Source organism: Cryptomeria japonica, unplaced genomic scaffold (assembly GCF_030272615.1).
Source record: "Cryptomeria japonica unplaced genomic scaffold, Sugi_1.0 HiC_scaffold_85, whole genome shotgun sequence".
Taxonomy (NCBI): domain Eukaryota; kingdom Viridiplantae; phylum Streptophyta; class Pinopsida; order Cupressales; family Cupressaceae; genus Cryptomeria; species Cryptomeria japonica.
Window position 1 is genome coordinate 122,501 of NW_026728907.1, and position 20,256 is coordinate 142,756.

At 60.2% G+C, this 20,256-nt stretch overlaps 1 non-coding gene across 1 annotated transcript; it reads left to right on the forward strand.

Moving 5' to 3' along the window:
- The first annotated feature begins 12,077 nt into the window (after nt 1-12,077).
- Nucleotides 12,078-12,196, forward strand: LOC131864454 (5S ribosomal RNA). The gene has a single exon (XR_009363261.1). It is a non-coding gene; the product is annotated as a 5S ribosomal RNA (ribosomal RNA).
- Nucleotides 12,197-20,256: the final 8,060 nt, after the last annotated feature.

A 20,256-nucleotide genomic window follows, 5' to 3' on the forward strand; every position in this document is an offset into this window, starting at 1 on the left:
AAGAGTTCCGAAGACTACCTCCAGGAACAATCGGGAACAAGACCGATTACAAGTCGTCGAGTCTGTTACTGGGCGAACACGAGATGCGCACAGGAAATCGATCAGCCCTCACAATGGCCCAAGGCCAGAGATCGGACTGCTACGATTTACCCCAACAATCATCGTGCCACTCTTCGCAGAGAGGTGATAGACGCCAACGAGCCCGCGCATAGCAATCGAGGTGTAAAAAGGGCGTTGAAGGCAGGAAGCCTGGACGAAAGAGGCTACGAGGTCACCTCGAAGCGGTCTAAGAATCGGGCGCACTTGGGGCGACTACCAGTGCCAACCCCTTATCCCGCGGTGCGTCCGACACACAGAAATTTCCAAGGCGGCCAAGGAGCCTCCCCGCATAGCAATCGGGGTGTGAGGTTACGGATGCAGCATTGATAGCAATCGAGGTGTGAGGCGAAGGATGCAGAAGTGAGAGCCGAGGGATGTAGCAGAGATAGCAATCGGGGTGTGTGATGCAGAAGAGATAGCAATCGAGGTGTGCGGTGGGAAGGGCCCAGCAGCCAGAATGCATGAAGCGACGGATGAAGCAGTGATGACAACCGGGCTGTGAGGAGAGGAGGGATGCAGCCAAGAAAGCAATCAGGGCTCGAGGCAAGGGATGCATCAAGGATAGCAATCATGTTGTGAGGCGAGATTCCAAAGGCTAAACGTGAGAGGCTGCAGGGTCGACTCAGAGAGGTCTATGCATGTGAGAGGCTGAAAGCAAGGTCGACTCGGAGCGGTCTATGCATCGGGCGCGCTTGGGGCGACTACCAGTGCCAACCCCTTATCCCGCGACGCGTCCGACAAAGAGAACGTTCCAAGGCGGCAGAGGAGGTTACCAGCCGAAGGATGCAGTAGCAATAACAGGTATAGTTCCGCGGCGGCCGAGAAGACTCACCGCATAGGAATCGGGATGCGAGGCGAGGGATGCGGCGGGAAGGCCCCGACGGCTAAACGGAAGAGGCTGCAGGGCCGCCTCGGAATGGTCCAAGCATCGGATGCGATTGGGACGACTACCAGTGCCAACCCCTTATCCCGCGATGCGTCCGATACACAGATAGTTCCAAGGCGGCCGAGGAGCCTCACCGCATATCAATCGGGGTGCGAGGCGAGGGATGGGGCGGGAAGGCCCCAACGGCTAGACGGAAGAGGCTTCAGGGCCACCTCGGAATGGTCCAAGCATCGGACGCGCTTGGGGCGACTGCCAGTGCCAACCCCTTATCCCGCGATGCGTCCGATACACAGATGGTTCCAAGGCGGCCGAGGAGCCTCACCGCATAGCAATCGGGGGTGCGAGGCGAGGGATGGGGCGGGAAGGCCCCAACGGCTAGACGGAAGAGGCTTCAGGGCCGCCTAGGAATGGTCCAAGCATCGGACACGCTTGGGGCGACTACCAGTGACAGCCCCCTATCCCGCGATGCGTCCGATACGAAGATGGTTCCAAGGCGGCCGAGGAGCCTCACCGCATAGCAATCGGGGTGCGAGGTGGGGGATGCGGCGAGATGGCCCCAACGGCTAGACGGAAGAGGCCACAGGGCCGCGTCGGAATAGTCCAAGCATCGGACGCGCTTGGGGCGACTACCAGTGACAACCCCTTATCCCGCGATGCGTCCGATACGAAGATAGTTCCAAGGCGGCCGAGGAGCCTCACCGCATAGCAATCGGGGTGCGAGGTGGGGGATGCGGCGAGATGGCCCCAACGGCTAGACGGAAGAGGCTGCAGGGCCGCCTCGGAATAGTCCAAGCATCGGACGCGCTTGGGGCCACTACCAGTGACAACCCCTTATCCCGCAATGCGTCCGATACGAAGATAGTTCCAAGGCGGCCGAAGAGCCTCACCGCATAGCAATCGGGGTGCGAGGTGGGGGATGCGGCGAGATGGCCCCAACGGCTAGACGGAAGAGGCCACAGGGCCGCCTCGGAATAGTCCAAGCATCGGACGCGCTTGGGGCGACTACCAGTGACAACCCCTTATCCCGCGATGCGTCCGATACGAAGATAGTTCCCAGGCGGCCGAGGAGCCTCACCGCATAGCAATCGGGGTGCGAGGCGAGGGATGCGGCGAGATGGCCCCAAAGGCTAGACGGAAGAGGCTGCAGGGCTGCCTCGGAATAGTCCAAGCATCGGACGCGCTTGGGGCGACTACCACTGCCAACCCCTTATCCCGCGATGCGTCCGATACACAGATAGTTCCGAGGCGGCCGAGGAGGTGGGGGATGCAGCGAGATGGCCCCAACGGCTAGACGGAAGAGGCTGCAGGGCCGCCTCGGAATAGTCCAAGCATCGGACGCGCTTGGGGCGACTACCAGTGACAACCCCTTATCCCGCGATGCGTCCGATACACAGATAGTTCCGAGGCGGCCAAGGAGCCTCACCGCATAGCAATCGTGGTGCGAGGTGGGGGATGCGGCGAGATGGCCCCAACGGCTAGACGGAAGAGGCTGCAGGGCCGCCTCGGAATGGTCCAAGCATCGGATGCGCTTGGGGCGACTACCACTGCCAACCCCTTATCCCGCGATGCGTCCGATACACAGATAGTTCCAAGGCGGCCGAGGAGCCTCACAGCATAGCAATCAGGGTGCGAGGCGAGGGATGCGGCGAGAAAGCCCCAACGGCTAGAGGGAAGAGGCTTCAGGTCCGCCTCGGAATGGTCCAAGCATCGGACGCGGTTGGGGCGACTACCAGTGACAACCCCTTATCCCGCGACGCGTCCGATACACAGATAGTTCCAAGGCGGCCGAGGAGCCTCACCGCATAGCAATCGGGGTGCGAGGCGAGGGATGCGGCGAGAAGGACCCAACGGCTACACGGAAGAGGCTTCGGGGCCGCCTCGGAATGGTCCAAGCATCGGACGCGCTTGGGGCGACTACCAGTGACAACCCCTTATCCCGCGACGCGTCCGATACACAGATAGTTCCAAGGCGGCCGAGGAGCCTCACCGCATAGCAATCGGGGTGCGAGGCGAGGGATGCGGCGAGAAGGACCCAACGGCTACACGGAAGAGGCTTCGGGGCCGCCTCGGAATGGTCCAAGCATCGGACGCGCTTGGGGCGACTACCAGTGACAACCCCTTATCCCGCGACGCGTCCGATACACAGATAGTTCCAAGGCGGCCGAGGAGCCTCACCGCATAGCAATCGGGGTGCGAGGCGAGGGATGCGGCGAGAAGGACCCAACGGCTAGACGGAAGAGGCTTCGGGTCCGCCTCGGAATGGTCCAAGCATCGGACGCGCTTGGGGCGACTACCAGTGACAACCCCTTATCCCGCGACGCGTCCGATACACAGATAGTTCCAAGGCGGCCGAGGAGCCTCACCGCATAGCAATCGGGGTGCGAGGCGAGGGATGCGGCGAGAAGGACCCAACGGCTAGACGGAAGAGGCTTCGGGTCCGCCTCGGAATGGTCCAAGCATCGGACGCGCTTGGGGCGACTACCAGTGACAACCCCTTATCCCGCGACGCGTCCGATACACAGATAGTTCCAAGGCGGCCGAGGAGCCTCACCGCATAGCAATCGGGGTGCGAGGCGAGGGATGCGGCGAGAAGGACCCAACGGCTAGACGGAAGAGGCTTCGGGTCCGCCTCGGAATGGTCCAAGCATCGGACGCGCTTGGGGCGACTACCAGTGACAACCCCTTATCCCGCGACGCGTCCGATACACAGATAGTTCCGAGGCGGCCGAGGAGCCTCACCGCATAGCAATCGGGGTGCGAGGCGAAGGATGCGGCGAGAAGGACCCAACGGCTAGACGGAAGAGGCTTCGGGTCCACCTCGGAATGGTCTAAGCATCGGACGCGCTTGGGGCGACTACCAGTGACAACCCCTTATCCCGCGACGCGTCCGATACACAGATAGTTCCAAGGCGGCCGAGGAGCCTCACCGCATAGCAATCGGGGTGCGAGGCGAGGGATGCGGCGAGAAGGACCCAACGGCTAGACGGAAGAGGCTTCAGGGCCGCCTCGGAATGGTCCAAGCATCGAACGCGCTTGGGGCGACTACCAGTGACAACCCCTTATCCCGCGACGCGTCCGATACACAGATAGTTCCGAGGCGGCCGAGGAGCCTCACCGCATAGCAATCGGGGTGCGAGGCGAGGGATGCGGCGAGAAGGACCCAACGGCTAGACGGAAGAGGCTTCAGGGCCGCCTCGGAATGGTCCAAGCATCGGACGCGCTTGGGGCGACTACCAGTGACAACCCCTTATCCCGCGACGCGTCCGATACACAGATAGTTCCGAGGCGGCCGAGGAGCCTCACCGCATAGCAATCGGGGTGCGAGGCGAGGGATGCGGCGAGAAGGACCCAACGGCTAGACGGAAGAGGCTTCAGGGCCGCCTCGGAATGGTCCAAGCATCGGACGCGCTTGGGGCGACTACCAATGACAACCCCTTATCCCGCGACGCGTCCGATACACAGATAGTTCCGAGGCGGCCGAGGAGCCTCACCGCATAGCAATCGGGGTGCGAGGCGAGGGATGCGGCGAGAAGGACCCAACGGCTAGACGGAAGAGGCTTCAGGGCCGCCTCGGAATGGTCCAAGCATCGGACGCGCTTGGGGCGACTACCAGTGACAACCCCTTATCCCGCGACGCGTCCGATACACAGATAGTTCCGAGGCGGCCGAGGAGCCTCACCGCATAGCAATCGGGGTGCGAGGCGAGGGATGCGGCGAGAAGGACCCAACGGCTAGACGGAAGAGGCTTCAGGGCCGCCTCGGAATGGTCCAAGCATCGGACGCGCTTGGGGCGACTACCGTTGCCAACCCCTTATCCCGCGATGCGTCTGATACACAGATAGTTCCGAGGCGGCCGAGGAGCCTCACCGCATAGCAATCGGGTTGCGAGGCAGATTATTGGGAAGGGAACCCCCTGGGATGCGGCTCAAGCAGTGCCCAAAGGGACTGGAATGCGGAATCACATCGAGAGACCCAAATGCTATACGAGGGCTCAAATCGAATTATCGATTTGGCCACGACATGGACGCATCGGAACGACTACCTTTGCCGAACCACTCGCAATTGCATCCATACCGAAACCAATAGACATTTCCGTTAGAGCCCTCGCATAGCATTCGGGAATCTCGCATGCCCCTCTAAATCGACCAATGCTGGCGCTCAATGAAAATCCGAGCGCTACCACCGTTCGAGCGCCAGCATTGGTCGAGTTAGAGGGGCACGGGGGAGAATGCTCCAGTCAACACCTCCCCTATATAAGTTATTTGTCCGATTCTCGCACAACCGTAGTCTGCCTCGTCGAATCAAACAACGGTCCCAGATTCCGACTTCCGTTCCGTAGAGACCCAAAAGCTAGATGGAGGCTCGCAAGAAAGAGAGTCGGCGCATAGCAATCGGGTTTCTCGAACGTTTAGGGACCGAGCTCACTTGCGGATAGGGCAAAATCCGCCAAGCAACCCAAAAGCTAGACGGGGGCTCGAATCGAATCGCCTAGGCGGCCACAACAACGACGTGTTGGATCGACTACCAGTGCCAAACCATTCAGCAAGACTAGTCTGTGTCGAGGCCGGATAGAGATTCTCAGAGAGCGCCCGCATAGCATTTAGGAGACCTGCCGCGTCCCTCACACTCGACAAATGGTGGTGCACGTTTATAAATCCGAGCGATCCCAACCCTTTCAAGCACCAACATCGGTCGAGATAGAGGGGCACGGAGGGGGCTGCGTGAGACAACACAGTCCCCTATATAAGTTATTTGTCCGATTCTCACACATCCGAAGAATGGTCATCAAATCGGACAACAGCCCAAACTTCCGACTTCCGTCCCAGAAAGCCCAAGAGCTATCTAAAACGTTCATGGCCGGAACTCGATCGCGGCTATACCAGTCCGCCAAGCAACCCAAAAGCTAGACTGGAGCTCTAGTCGAATCACCTCTGTGGCCATTGCAAGGACGTGTTGGAGCGACTACCATTGCCGAACCATTCCGCAGGTCGAGTCCATACCAAGGCCGCATAGAGATTCACGATGAGCTCCTGCATAGCAATCAGGAGACTTGCCGTGTCCATCACAATCGATAAATCCTGGTGCAAGATTTTTGCATCCGAGCGCTCCAACCAGTCGAGCACCAGCATCAATCGACATAAACGGGCACGGGGGGAGGATGCTCGAGAACACTACCTCCCCTATATAAGTTATTTGTCCGATTCTCAAGCAGCCGAAGTCTGGTCATCGAATCGGGTCAAAGACCACAACTTCCGACTTTACCCACAATGCAAGTCATCGAATCGAACATCGGCCCCCGAGTCGGACTCCATGCGTATGTCAGGTCATCGGACCCAAATTCCGCCTTCCTGCGCATGGCGGGCCATCAATATCAACTCGGTCATCGGACCCAAACTCCGCCTTTTTGCGTATGGCACGCCTTCAAATCGGTCATCGGACCCAAATTCCGCCTTCCTGTGCATGGCGGGCCATCAACATCAACTCGGTCATCGGACCCAAATTCCGCCTTTCTGCGCATGGCACGCCATCAACTCGGTCATCGGACCCAAATTCCGCCTTCCTGCGCATGGCAGGTCATCGGACACAAATTCAGACCTCGCCAATATGCCTACGTATCGAATCGGTCATCGGACCCAACTTCCGACTTCATCCATACTGTAGGGTCTTTGAGGTTGGCGCGGTGCGCTCAACCCAGGGAGTCGACCCATCGAAGCATACACCTCCCCTATATAAGCTATTTGTCCGATTCCCACACCTGTGTAGTTTGCACCTCTGACCAGGACATCGACCCCAACTTCCGAACTCGACTGCAACGACGGCACCAGCGCCTTGGTGCGCACCTTGCGACGCACAGTCCCAACATTCGCCTTCCTGCACATGGCAGGTCATCGGACCCAAATTCCGACCTCGCGAGTATGCCTACATATCGAATCGGTCATCGGACCCAACTTCCGACTTCATCCATACCGTAGGGTCTTTGAGGTTGGCGCGGTGCGCTCAACCCGGGGAGTCGACCCAACGAAGCATACACCTCCCCTATATAAGCTATTTGTCCGATTCCCACACCTGTGTAGTTTGCACCTCCGATCAAGACATCGACCCCAACTTCCGAACTCGCCTCCAACGACCGAACCAGCGCCTTGGTGCGCACCTTGCAACGCACAGTGCCAACATTCGCCTTCCTGCACGTGGCAGGTCATCGGACCCAAATTCCGACCTCGCGAGTATGCCTACATATCGAATCGGTCATCGGACCCAACTTCCGACTTCATCCATACCGTAGGGTCTTTGAGGTTGGCGCGGTGCGCTCAACCCGGGGAGTCGACCCAACGAAGCATACACCTCCCCTATATAAGCTATTTGTCCGATTCCCACACCTGTGTAGCTTGCACCTCCGATCAGGACATCGACCCCAACTTCCGAACTCGACTAAAAAGACCGCACCAGCGCCTTGGTGTGCACCTTGCAACGCACAGTGTCAACATTCGCCTTCCTGCACATGGCAGGTCATCGGACCCAAATTCCGACCTCATGAGCATACCTACTAATCGAATTGGTCATCGGACCCAACTTCCGACTTCATCCATACCGTAGGGTCTTTGAGGTTGGCGCGGTGCGCTCAACCTGGGGAGTCGACCCATCGAAGCATACACCTCCCCTATATAAGCTATTTGTCCGATTCCGACACCTGTGTAGTTTGCACCTCCGCTCAGGACATCGACCCCAACTTCCGAACTCGCCTGCAACGACCGAACCAGCGCCTTGGTGCGCACCAAAAGTGCGCACTTTTGGAGGGCACTTTTGTGCGCTCCAAAGGTGCGCACTTTTGGAGGGCACTTTTCTGCGCTCCAAAGGTGCGCACTTTTGGAGGGCACTTTTTGGAGGGCACTTTTCTGCGCTCCAAAGGTGCGCACTTTTGGAGGGCACTTTTTGGAGGGCACTTTTCTGCGCTCCAAAGGTGCGCACTTTTGGAGGGCACTTTTTGGAGGGCACTTTTCTGCGCTCCAAAGGTGCGCACTTTTGGAGGGCACTTTTTGGAGGGCACTTTTCTGCGCTCCAAAGGTGCGCACTTTTGGAGGGCACTTTTTGGAGGGCACTTTTCTGCGCTCCAAAGGTGCGCACTTTTGGAGGGCACTTTTCTGCGCTCCAAAGGTGCGCACTTTTGGAGGGCACTTTTTGGAGGGCACTTTTCTGCGCTCCAAAGGTGCGCACTTTTGGAGGGCACTTTTTGGAGGGCACTTTTCTGCGCTCCAAAGGTGCGCACTTTTGGAGGGCACTTTTTGGAGGGCACTTTTCTGCGCTCCAAAGGTGCGCACTTTTGGAGGGCACTTTTGTGCACTCCAAAGGTGCGCACTTTTGGAGGGCACTTTTCCTGTGCTCCAAAGGTGCACACCTAGGTGAGCACCTTCGACCACACCTTGTAGCACACCAAACTCTGACTTTCGACTTCATCCGCAATGCAGGGTCTTTGAGGTTGGCGCAATGCGCACAACCAGGGGAGTCGACCCATCAAACCCAACACCTCCCCTATATAAGCTATTTGTCTGATTCTCATACATGCGTAGCCTGCAGGAGCAATTAGGACATCGACCCCAACTTTCGGCTTCTAAACGAAAACAAGGTCTTTGAGGTTGGTGTAATGCGAACAACTAGGGGAGTCAACCCATCAAACCCAACACCTCCCCTATATAAGCTATTTGTCTGATTCTCATACATGTGTAGTCTACAGGAGCAATTAGGACATCGACCCCAACTTTTGACTTCTTAACGAAAACAAGGTCTTTGAGGTTGACGTAATGCGCACAACCAGGGGAGTCGACCCATCAAACCCAACACCTCCCCTATATAAGCTATTTGTCCGATTCTCATACATGTGTAGCCTGCAGGAGCCATTAGGACATTGACCCCAACTTTTGACTTCTTAACGAAAACAAGGTCTTTGAGGTTGGCGTAATGCGCACAACCAAGGGAGTTGACCCATCAAACCCAACACCTCCCCTATATAAGCTATTTGTCTGATTCTCATACATGTGTAGCCTGCAACAACGATTAGGACATCCACCCCAACTTCTGAATTCGTCTGCGTTGACCGCACCAAAGGTGCACGCCTTGGTGCTCACCAAAATCCGACTTCCGACTTCTTCTGCTATGCGGGGTCTTTGAGGTTGGCGCAGTGCGCACAACCAGGGGAGTCAACCCACCGAATGCAACACCTCCCCTATATAAGCTATTTGTCTGATTCTCATACATGCGTAGACTGCAGCAATGATTAGGACATCCACCCCAACTTTTGACTTCTTAAACAAGACAGGGTCTTTGAAGTTGGTGCAGTGCACACAACCAGGGGAGTCGACCCATCAAACGCAACACCTCCCCTATATAAAGCTATTTGTCCGATTCTCATACGTGTAGTCTGCAGCAGCGATTAGGACATCGACCCCAACTTCCGAATTCGTTTGCATTGACCGCACCAAAGGTGCACGCCTTGGTGTGCACCCTGGAGTGCACTTTGGTGCTCACCTCGGTGCACACTTTGGTGTGCACCTCGGTGTGCACCAAAGGTGCGCACCTTGGAGCGCACCAAAGGTGTACACTTTGGAGCGCACCACATAGGGTCTTTGAGAGGTTGGCGCAGTGCGCACACCAAGGTGGGTGTTGAGGTGCGTGCCGAGGTGGGTGGGTGCTAGGGTGCGCTCCATGGTGGGTGCCAGGGTGGGTGCGTGCTAGGGTGGATTCCAAAGAGGGTCATAGGGTGGGTGCCAAGGTGGGTTGGTGATATAGTGGGTTCAAAGGTGGGTACTAGGGTGGGTTCCAAGGTGGGTCACAAGTTGGGTGCCAGGATGCGTGGGTGTTAGGTTGGGTGCCAAGGTGGGCTCCTGCGTGGGTGGGTGCTAGGGTGGGTTTCAAGGTGGACGCGAGGGCGGGTGCCAAGGTGGGTAACAAGTTGGGTGTTAGGATGGGTGAGTGCTAGAGTGGGTGCCAAGGTGGGTGGGTGCTAAGGTGGATGCCAAGGTGGTTCACAGGGTGGGTGGGTTCTAGGGTGAGTTCCAAGGTGGGTCACAGGTTCAGTGCTAGGGTGGGTGTCAAGGCGGGTGTCGAGGTGCCTGGGTGCTAGGGTGTGGATGCCAATGTGGGTCATAGGGTGGGTACTAGGGTGGGCTGCAATGTGGGTGCCAAGGTGGGTAACATGCTCGGTGGGTTCTAAATTGGGTGCCAGGGTGGGTGTGCACCCACCTTGCCCGAGGTGGGTGCCAAGGTGCCAGTGTGGGTGGGTGCTAAGGTGGATGCCAAGGTGGGTGAGAAGGTGGGTGATAGGTTGAGTGGTAGGATGGGTGGGTGCCAAGATGGGTCACAGGGTGGGTGCAAGGGTGGGTAGGTGCTAGGGTTGGTGTCAGGGTGGGTGGGTGCTAGGTTGGGTTCCAAGGTGGGTGCGAGGGTGAGTGTCAAGGTGGGTCACAGGTTAGGTGCTAGGATGGGTGAGTGCTAGGGTGCAAAGGTGCCAGGGTGGGTGCTAGGATGGGTCGATGCTAGGGTGAGTGGCAAGGTGGGTCCACAAGTGTCAAGGTGGGTGCCGAGGTGGGTGCCAAGTCGGCGACTGCTATGGTGGATGCCAAGGTGGGTCACGGGGTGGGTGCCAAGTTGCTAGGTTGGGTTCCAAGGTGGGTGCCAACGTGGGTGCTAGGGTGCGTGGGTTAAAGGGTGTGTCACAACGTGGGTGCCAGGATGGGTGCGCACCCACACTGGCCAAGACGGGTGCGGGTGCAAGGTTGGGTTCCAAGCCCGGTCACAGGCTGGGTGCTAGGATGGGTGGGTGCCAAGGTGGGCACCAGGGTGGGTGCACCCACCCTGGCCAAGGTGGGTCACGGGGTGGGTCCTAGGGTGGGTAACGGGGTGGGTACTAAGGTGCGTGCCAAGGTGGGTCATAGGGTGGGTGCCAAGGTGGGCACCAGGGTGGGTGTGCACCAACCCTAGCCAGGGTAGGTCACGGGGTGGTTGTCGGGGTGGGCGTCAAGGAGCCAAGGTGGGTGGCAAGTAGCCAAGTTGCGTGCCAAGGTGGGTGTCGGGGTGGGTGCCAAGGATCCAAGGTGGGTGCCAAGGAACCAAGGTGGGTGTCTGGGTGGGTGCCGAGGTGGGAGCCAGGGTGGGTCCCAAGGTGAGTGCAAAGGTGGGTGCCAGGGTCAAGGTGAGTGCCAATGTGGGTTCCAAGGTGCCAGGGTCAGGGTGAGTGCCAATGTGGGTTCAAAGGTGCTAAGTTGGGTGCGAGGTTGGGTGCGAGGGTGGGTGGGTGCCAAGGTGTGCTAGGTGGAAGCCCGGGTGGGTCGGCATCCCATGGGTGTCGAGTTGGGTGCCTGATGGGTGCTTCTTGTCAAGTTTTAGTCGTCGGGACTCATTTCGAGCCTTAGAGGTCGTTTCTTGTCCGGTTGCCCTGTCTTCGACCTGGGAACCCAATTTTGGTCCTCGGGTCCCATTTTTTTTTGTCTCGCATCCCACTTTTGGCCTGTGGCCTTTTCGGGGTCGATTCTCGTTTTGGGCATCAGAGCATGTTTCTTCTCCTAAAACCCAATATTTGTTTATTAAGTCTCGGAACACATTTTTGTTCTCGTGGACCCATCATGGGTCTTGGAACGCATTTGTGGTCCTTGGGTCCCATTTTGCATCCCGAAACTTGTGTTTTGGTGCTTGATCCCTATTTTGGGTGCCCACCTTGCACCAAGTGCGCACCCGGGGCAAACCGAGCGCCTTGGTGCACCGGGGCAAGATCGAGCGTGCACCCGAGGCGCCCCGAACATGCACCAAGGTGCACTCGGCCCACATGTGAGCGCAGGTCGTTGCGCCCGAGGTGGTGTGTGGGCACCGCGTTGCAGACGGGACACTGCACGCACACGACGCCCCCTCCAGGTGCACGCACGTAGGCCGGGCCGGGTGCACACCCGACGCCCTAGCAAGGTGCGCGCACCCGGGCAGGGCTCACACTTGGCGAACGGGGCGCACTTCGCGAGGGAGGGTGTGCACCTCGACGGGGGTGGGTGGCCGGGGTGGATTCGCACGTGGGTCGCGGTTTGCTAAGTACACACTGCGACAAGCTCATAACGGGTGCGATCATACCAGCGTTAGTGCACCGGATCCCATCAGAACTCCGCAGTTAAGCGCGCTTGGGCCGGAGTAGTACTGGGATGGGTGACCTCCCGGGAAGTCCCGGTGTTGCACCCTTTTTTAGTTTTTCGCCGGGCGTCGCAATGCTATTTGAATAAACCTTTTGCCCGTTTGCGTTCTCGTCGGGGCCGGGCCGGGCCGGGGTGCGCTGCCCGCACTACCGCGCGCGCGGGGGCGACACCGAGCGCGCACCCGAGGCGCCCCGAGCACACAGGCCACGGTGCAACCCGGGCGTTGTGCGCGCACCCCGGTGCGCCCGAGGTGCTGCGCGCGCACCCAGGTGAAATCGGTGTGCACCTCGGCCAGTGCGCGCTCGGTCGAGTCGCGCACGTTGGCCAAGGTGCACGGTGATGTTTCTTACTCTAAGGTTCCGCACCAGACGCCCGGGACAGGTGAGCGAAGCTGGGCGGGGCCGGGTGCGCGGCCGGGGCAGGTGCACGCAGCTGGAGAGAGCTTTGGAGCACACTTCGGAGCGCACCAATGATGCGCTCCATTCAAAAGTTTCCTGAAAAGGCAAAAAAAGTTGAGATTATAGAATTTCCCACTTGAGAGATTGTAAAAAAAAAAAATTTAAAATGAAGGAAACGCGGGTGCCAAGGTGTGCGCAGCCCAGCCAAGGTGTGCGCACCAAGGCGCCCACCCTGGCGAAGGTGCACGCAAGGTGCGCACCCGAGGCAAACCGGACAATTAACCCAACTTTCGACTTCGCGCGCACCTTGGAGCGCACTTCGGAGCGCTCCTTGGTGCGCACCAATCTTGGGCACCTCGGAGTGCACCATGGCGCCCACCAAGGTGCGCACCCGGGGCAAACCGAGCTCCGACTTCGTGCGCACCTTGGAGCGCACGAAAGGTGCGCACCATGGCGCCCACCAAGGTGCGCAGCCCAGCCAAGGCGTGCGCATCAAGGTGCGCACCCTGGCGAAGGTGCGCACCCGGGGCAAACCGAGCTCCGACTTCGTGCGCACCTTGGAGCGCACAAAAGGTGCGCAACCCAGCCAAGGTGTGCGCACCCCGGTCAAACCGAGCTCCGAATCGTGCGCACCAGAGGTGCACGCCATCGTGCGCACCTTGGAGCACACTTCGGAGCCCTCCTTGGTGCGCGCCGATGTTGCGCACCTCGGAGCGCACCCGGGGAAAACAATGCAATTAACCCGACTTTCGACTTCGTGGGCACCTCGGAGCGCTCTCGGGTTCGCACCTCGGAGCACACCGAGGTGCGCACCTTTGATGCGCTGCCTTCACCAATTTCCAGAAAAGGCAAGAAAACATTGAGAAGGTGTGCGCACCGAGGTGCCCACCCTGGCGAAGGTGCACGCGAGGTGCGCACCCGGGGCAAACCGGGCTCCGACTTCGTGCACGCCGCACCTTGGAGCACACTTCGGAGCGCTCCTTGGTGCGCACCAGGGCGCGCAACCCAGCCGAGGTGCCCACCCCGGCGAAGGTGCACGCGAGGTGCGCACCCGGGGCAAACCGGGCTCCGACTTCGTGCACGCCATGGTGCCCACCGCGGCGAAGGTGCACGCGAGGTGCGCACCCGGGGCAAACCGGGCTCCGACTTCGTGCACGCCGCACCTTGGAGCACACTTCGGAGCGCTCCTTGGTGCGCACCATGGTGCCCACCAGGGCGCGCAACCCCGCCGAAGGTGCACGCGAGGTGCGCACCCGGGGCAAACCGGGCTCCGACTTCGTGCACGCCGCACCTTGGAGCACACTTCGGAGCGCTCCTTGGTGCGCACCATGGTGCCCACCAGGGCGCGCAACCCCGCCGAAGGTGCACGCGAGGTGCGCACCCGGGGCAAACCGGGCTCCGACTTCGTGCACGCCATGGTGCGCACCGCGGCGAAGGTGCGCACCCGGGGCAAACCGGGCTCCGACTTCGTGCACGCCGCACCTTGGAGCACACTTCGGAGCGCTCCTTGGTGCGCACCAGGGCGCGCAACCCAGCCGAGGTGCCCACCCCGGCGAAGGTGCACGCGAGGTGCGTACCCGGGGCAAACCGGGCTCCGACTTCGTGCATGCCGCACCTTGGAGCACACTTCGGAGCGCTCCTTGGTGCGCACCATGGTGCCCACCAGGCCGCGCAACCCAGCCAAGGTGTGCGCACCAAGGTGCACGCGAGGTGCGCACCCGGGGCAAACCGGGGTCCGACTTCGTGCACGCCGCACCTTGGAGCACACATCGGGGCGCTCCCGGGTTCGCACCGGCGTTGCGCACCGTGGTGGGCACCTCGGAGCACACCAAGGTGGGCAGCGAGGTGCGCACCTTTGATGCGATGCCTTCACTAATTTCCATAAAAGGCAAAAAAAAAACGAGATTTTAAAATTTCCGTTTTGAAAGATAGTGAGAAAAAGGGAATGCTGGTGCCATCTTGAGCCCGCCCTGGTGCGCAGCCCAGCCAAGGTGTGCGCACCAAGGTGCCCACCCTGGCGAAGGTGCGCGCCCGGGCAATTAACCCAACTTCCAACTTCGCGCGCGCCAGGGTGGGAGCGCACCCAACAACCGGGCCTGGGAAGAGCCAATGCGAGAAACCCCACCAAACGCTCTGACAAAAAAAGAGGGGGCGCTCCAGTAACCCCGCTTCGGAGCGCACCCTGGGCAAACCCAGCCAAGGTGCCCACCCCGGCCAAGGTGCAGGCGAGGTGCGCACCCGGGGCAAACCGGGCTCCGACAACGTGCACGCCGCACCTTGGAGCACACTTCGTAGCGCTCCCGGGTGCGCACCTCAGAGCACACCAAGGTGGGCAGCGAGGTGCGCACCTTTGATGCGCTGCCTTCACTAATTTCCAGAAAAGGCAAAAAAAAAAGGAGATTTTAAAATTTCCGTTTTGAAAGATAGTGAAAAAAACGGAACGCGCGTGCCATCTTGAGCCCGCCCTGGTGCGCAGCCCAGGTAAGGTGCCCACCCTGGCAAAGGTGCGCACCCGGGCAATTAACCCTACTTCCGACTTCGTGCGCGCCAGGGTGGCAACCGGGCCTCGGAAGAGCCAATGCGAGAAACCCCACCAAACGCTCCGACAAAAAAAGAGGCGGCGCTCCAATAACCCCGCTTCGGAGCGCAGCCGGGGCAAACCCAGCCAAGGTGCCCACCCCGACGAAGGTGCACGCGAGGTGCGCACCCGGGGCAAACCGGGCTCCGACAACGTGCACGCAGCACCTTGGAGCACACTTCGAAGCACTCCCGGGTGCCCACCGGCGTTGCGCACCGTGGTGGGCAGCGAGGTGCGCACCTTTGATGCGCTGCCTTCACTAATTTCCAGAAAAAGGCAAAAAAAAATGAGATTTTAAAATTTCCGTTTTGAAAGATAGTGAAAAAAAAGGAACGCGGGTGCCATCTTGAGCCCGCCCTGGTGCGCAGCCCAGGCAAGGCATGCGCACCAAGGTGCCCACCCGAGGTGCACACCCGGGGCAAACCGGGCTCCGACTTCGTGCAGGCCGCACCTTGGAGCACACTTCGGAGCGCTCCTTGGTGCGCACCATGGTGCCCACCAGGGCGCGCAACCCAGCCAAGGTCTGCACACCAAGGTGCCCACCCCGGCGAAGGTGCACGCGAGGTGCGCACCCGGGGCAAACCGGGCTCCGACTTCGTGCACGCCGCACCTTGGAGCACACTTCGGAGCGCTCCTTGGTGCGCACCATGGTGCCCACCAGGGCGCGCAACCCAGCCAAGGTGTGCGCACCAAGGTGCACGCGAGGTGCGCACCCGGGGCAAACCGGGGTCCGACTTCGTGCACGCCGCACCTTGGAGCACACATCGGAGCGCTCCCAGGTTCGCACCAGCGTTGCGCACCTTTGATGCGCTGCCTTCACTAATTTCCAGAAAAGGCAAAAAAAAACGATATTTTAAAAGGCTCCGACTTCGTGCACGCCATGGTGCCCACCGCGGCGAAGGTGCACGCGAGGTGCGCACCCGGGGCAAACCGGGCTCCGACTTCGTGCACGCCGCACCTTGGAGCACACTTCGGAGCGCTCCTTGGTGCGCACCATGGTGCCCACCAGGGCGCGCAACCCAGCCAAGGTGTGCGCACCAAGGTGCACGCGAGGTGCGCACCCGGGGCAAACCGGGGTCCGACTTCGTGCACGCCGCACCTTGGAGCACACATCGGAGCGCTCCCAGGTTCGCACCAGCGTTGCGCACCTTTGATGCGCTGCCTTCACTAATTTCCAGAAAAGGCAAAAAAAAACGATATTTTAAAATTTCCGTTCTGAAAGATAGTGAAAAAAACGGAACGCGGGTGCCATCTTGAGCCCTTCCTGGTGCGCAGCCCAGGCAAGTTGTGCGCACCAAGGTGCCCACCCTGGCGGAGGTGCGCGCCCGGGGCAAACCGGGCTCCGACTTCGTGCACTGCATGGTGCCCACCAAGGCGCGCAACCCAGCCAAGGTGCCCACCGCAGCGAAGGTGCACGCGAGGTGCACACCCGGGGCAAACCGGGCTCCGACTTCGTGCACGCCGCACCTTGGAGCACACTTCAGAGCGCTCCTTGGTGCGCACCAGGGCGCGCAACCCAGCCGAGGTGCCCACCCCGGCGAAGGTGCACGCGAGGTGCGCACCCGGGGCAAACCGGGCTCCGACTTCGTGCACGCCATGGTGCCCACCGCGGCGAAGGTGCGCACCCGGGGCAAACCGGGCTCCGACTTCGTGCACGCCGCACCTTGGAGCACACTTCGGAGCGCTCCTTGGTGCGCACCATGGTGCCCACCAGGCCGCGCAACCCAGCCAAGGTGTGCGCACCAAGGTGCACGCGAGGTGCGCACCCGGGGCAAACCGGGGTCCGACTTCGTGCACGCCGCACCTTGGAGCACACATCGGGGCGCTCCCGGGTTCGCACCGGCGTTGCGCACCGTGGTGGGCACCTCGGAGCACACCAAGGTGGGCAGCGAGGTGCGCACCTTTGATGCGATGCCTTCACTAATTTCCATAAAAGGCAAAAAAAAAACGAGATTTTAAAATTTCCGTTTTGAAAGATAGTGAGAAAAAGGGAATGCTGGTGCCATCTTGAGCCCGCCCTGGTGCGCAGCCCAGCCAAGGTTTGCGCACCAAGGTGCCCACCCTGGCGAAGGTGCGCGCCCGGGCAATTAACCCAACTTCCAACTTCGCGCGCGCCAGGGTGGGAGCGCACCCAACAACCGGGCCTGGGAAGAGCCAATGCGAGAAACCCCACCAAACTCTCTGACAAAAAAAGAGGGGGCGCTCCAGTAACCCCGCTTCGGAGCGCACCCTGGGCAAACCCAGCCAAGGTGCCCACCCCGGCCAAGGTGCAGGCGAGGTGCGCACCCGGGGCAAACCGGGCTCCGACAACGTGCACGCCGCACCTTGGAGCACACTTCGTAGCGCTCCCGGGTGCGCACCTCAGAGCACACCAAGGTGGGCAGCGAGGTGCGCACCTTTGATGCGCTGCCTTCACTAATTTCCAGAAAAGGCAAAAAAAAAAGGAGATTTTAAAATTTCCGTTTTGAAAGATAGTGAAAAAAACGGAACGCGCGTGCCATCTTGAGCCCGCCCTGGTGCGCAGCCCAGGTAAGGTGCCACCCTGGCAAAGGTGCGCACCCGGGCAATTAACCCTACTTCCGACTTCGTGCGCGCCAGGGTGGCAACCGGGCCTCGGAAGAGCCAATGCGAGAAACCCCACCAAACGCTCCGACAAAAAAAGAGGCGGCGCTCCAATAACCCCGCTTCGGAGCGCAGCCGGGGCAAACCAAGCCAAGGTGCCCACCCCGACGAAGGTGCACGCGAGGTGCGCACCCGGGGCAAACCGGGCTCCGACAACGTGCACGCAGCACCTTGGAGCACACTTCGAAGCACTCCCGGGTGCCCACCGGCGTTGCGCACCGTGGTGGGCAGCGAGGTGCGCACCTTTGATGCGCTGCCTTCACTAATTTCCAGAAAAAGGCAAAAAAAAATGAGATTTTAAAATTTCCGTTTTGAAAGATAGTGAAAAAAAAGGAACGCGGGTGCCATCTTGAGCCCGCCCTGGTGCGCAGCCCAGGCAAGGCATGCGCACCAAGGTGCCCACCCGAGGTGCACACCCGGGGCAAACCGGGCTCCGACTTCGTGCAGGCCGCACCTTGGAGCACACTTCGGAGCGCTCCTTGGTGCGCACCATGGTGCCCACCAGGGCGCACCCGAGGCAAACCGGGCTCCGACTTCGTGCACGCCGCACCTTGGAGCACACATCGGAGCGCTCCCAGGTTCGCACCAGCGTTGCGCACCTTTGATGCGCTGCCTTCACTAATTTCCAGAAAAGGCAAAAAAAAACGATATTTTAAAATTTCCGTTCTGAAAGATAGTGAAAAAAACGGAACGCGGGTGCCATCTTGAGCCCTTCCTGATGCGCAGCCCAGGCAAGTTGTGCGCACCAAGGTGCCCACCCTGGCGGAGGTGCGCGCCCGGGGCAAACCGGGCTCCGACTTCGTGCACTGCATGGTGCCCACCAAGGCGCGCAACCCAGCCAAGGTGCCCACCGCAGCGAAGGTGCACGCGAGGTGCGCACCCGAGGTGCACACCCGGGGCAAACCGGGCTCCGACTTCGTGCACGCCGCACCTTGGAGCACACTTCAGAGCGCTCCTTGGTACGCACCAGGGCGCGCAACCCAGCCAAGGTGCTCACCCCGGCGAAGGTGCACGCGAGGTGCGCACCCGGGGCAAACCGGGCTCGGACTTCGTGCACGCCGCACCTTGGAGCACACATCGGAGCGCTCCCGGGTTCGCACCAGCATTGCGCACCTTTGATGCGCTGCCTTCACTAATTTCCAGAAAAGGCAAAAAAAAGAAAAAAATGAGATTTTAAAATTTTCGTTTTGAAAGATAGTGAAAAAAACGGAACGCGGGTGCCATCTTGAGCCCGCCCTGGTGTGCAGCCCAGGCAAGTTGTGCGCACCAAGGCACCCACCCTGGCCAAGGTGGGTCACGGGGTGGGTCCTAGGGTGGGTAACGGGGTGGGTACTAAGGTGCGTGCCAAGGTGGGTCATAGGGTGGGTGCCAAGGTGGGCACCAGGGTGGGTGTGCACCAACCCTAGCCAGGGTAGGTCACGGGGTGGTTGTCGGGGTGGGCGTCAAGGAGCCAAGGTGGGTGGCAAGTAGCCAAGTTGCGTGCCAAGGTGGGTGTCGGGGTGGGTGCCAAGGATCCAAGGTGGGTGCCAAGGAACCAAGGTGGGTGTCTGGGTGGGTGCCGAGGTGGGAGCCAGGGTGGGTCCCAAGGTGAGTGCAAAGGTGGGTGCCAGGGTCAAGGTGAGTGCCAATGTGGGTTCCAAGGTGCCAGGGTCAGGGTGAGTGCCAATGTGGGTTCAAAGGTGCTAAGTTGGGTGCGAGGTTGGGTGCGAGGGTGGGTGGGTGCCAAGGTGTGCTAGGTGGAAGCCCGGGTGGGTCGGCATCCCATGGGTGTCGAGTTGGGTGCCTGATGGGTGCTTCTTGTCAAGTTTTAGTCGTCGGGACTCATTTCGAGCCTTAGAGGTCGTTTCTTGTCCGGTTGCCCTGTCTTCGACCTGGGAACCCAATTTTGGTCCTCGGGTCCCATTTTTTTTTGTCTCGCATCCCACTTTTGGCCTGTGGCCTTTTCGGGGTCGATTCTCGTTTTGGGCATCAGAGCATGTTTCTTCTCCTAAAACCCAATATTTGTTTATTAAGTCTCGGAACACATTTTTGTTCTCGTGGACCCATCATGGGTCTTGGAACGCATTTGTGGTCCTTGGGTCCCATTTTGCATCCCGAAACTTGTGTTTTGGTGCTTGATCCCTATTTTGGGTGCCCACCTTGCACCAAGTGCGCACCCGGGGCAAACCGAGCGCCTTGGTGCACCGGGGCAAGATCGAGCGTGCACCCGAGGCGCCCCGAACATGCACCAAGGTGCACTCGGCCCACATGTGAGCGCAGGTCGTTGCGCCCGAGGTGGTGTGTGGGCACCGCGTTGCAGACGGGACACTGCACGCACACGACGCCCCCTCCAGGTGCACGCACGTAGGCCGGGCCGGGTGCACACCCGACGCCCTAGCAAGGTGCGCGCACCCGGGCAGGGCTCACACTTGGCGAACGGGGCGCACTTCGCGAGGGAGGGTGTGCACCTCGACGGGGGTGGGTGGCCGGGGTGGATTCGCACGTGGGTCGCGGTTTGCTAAGTACACA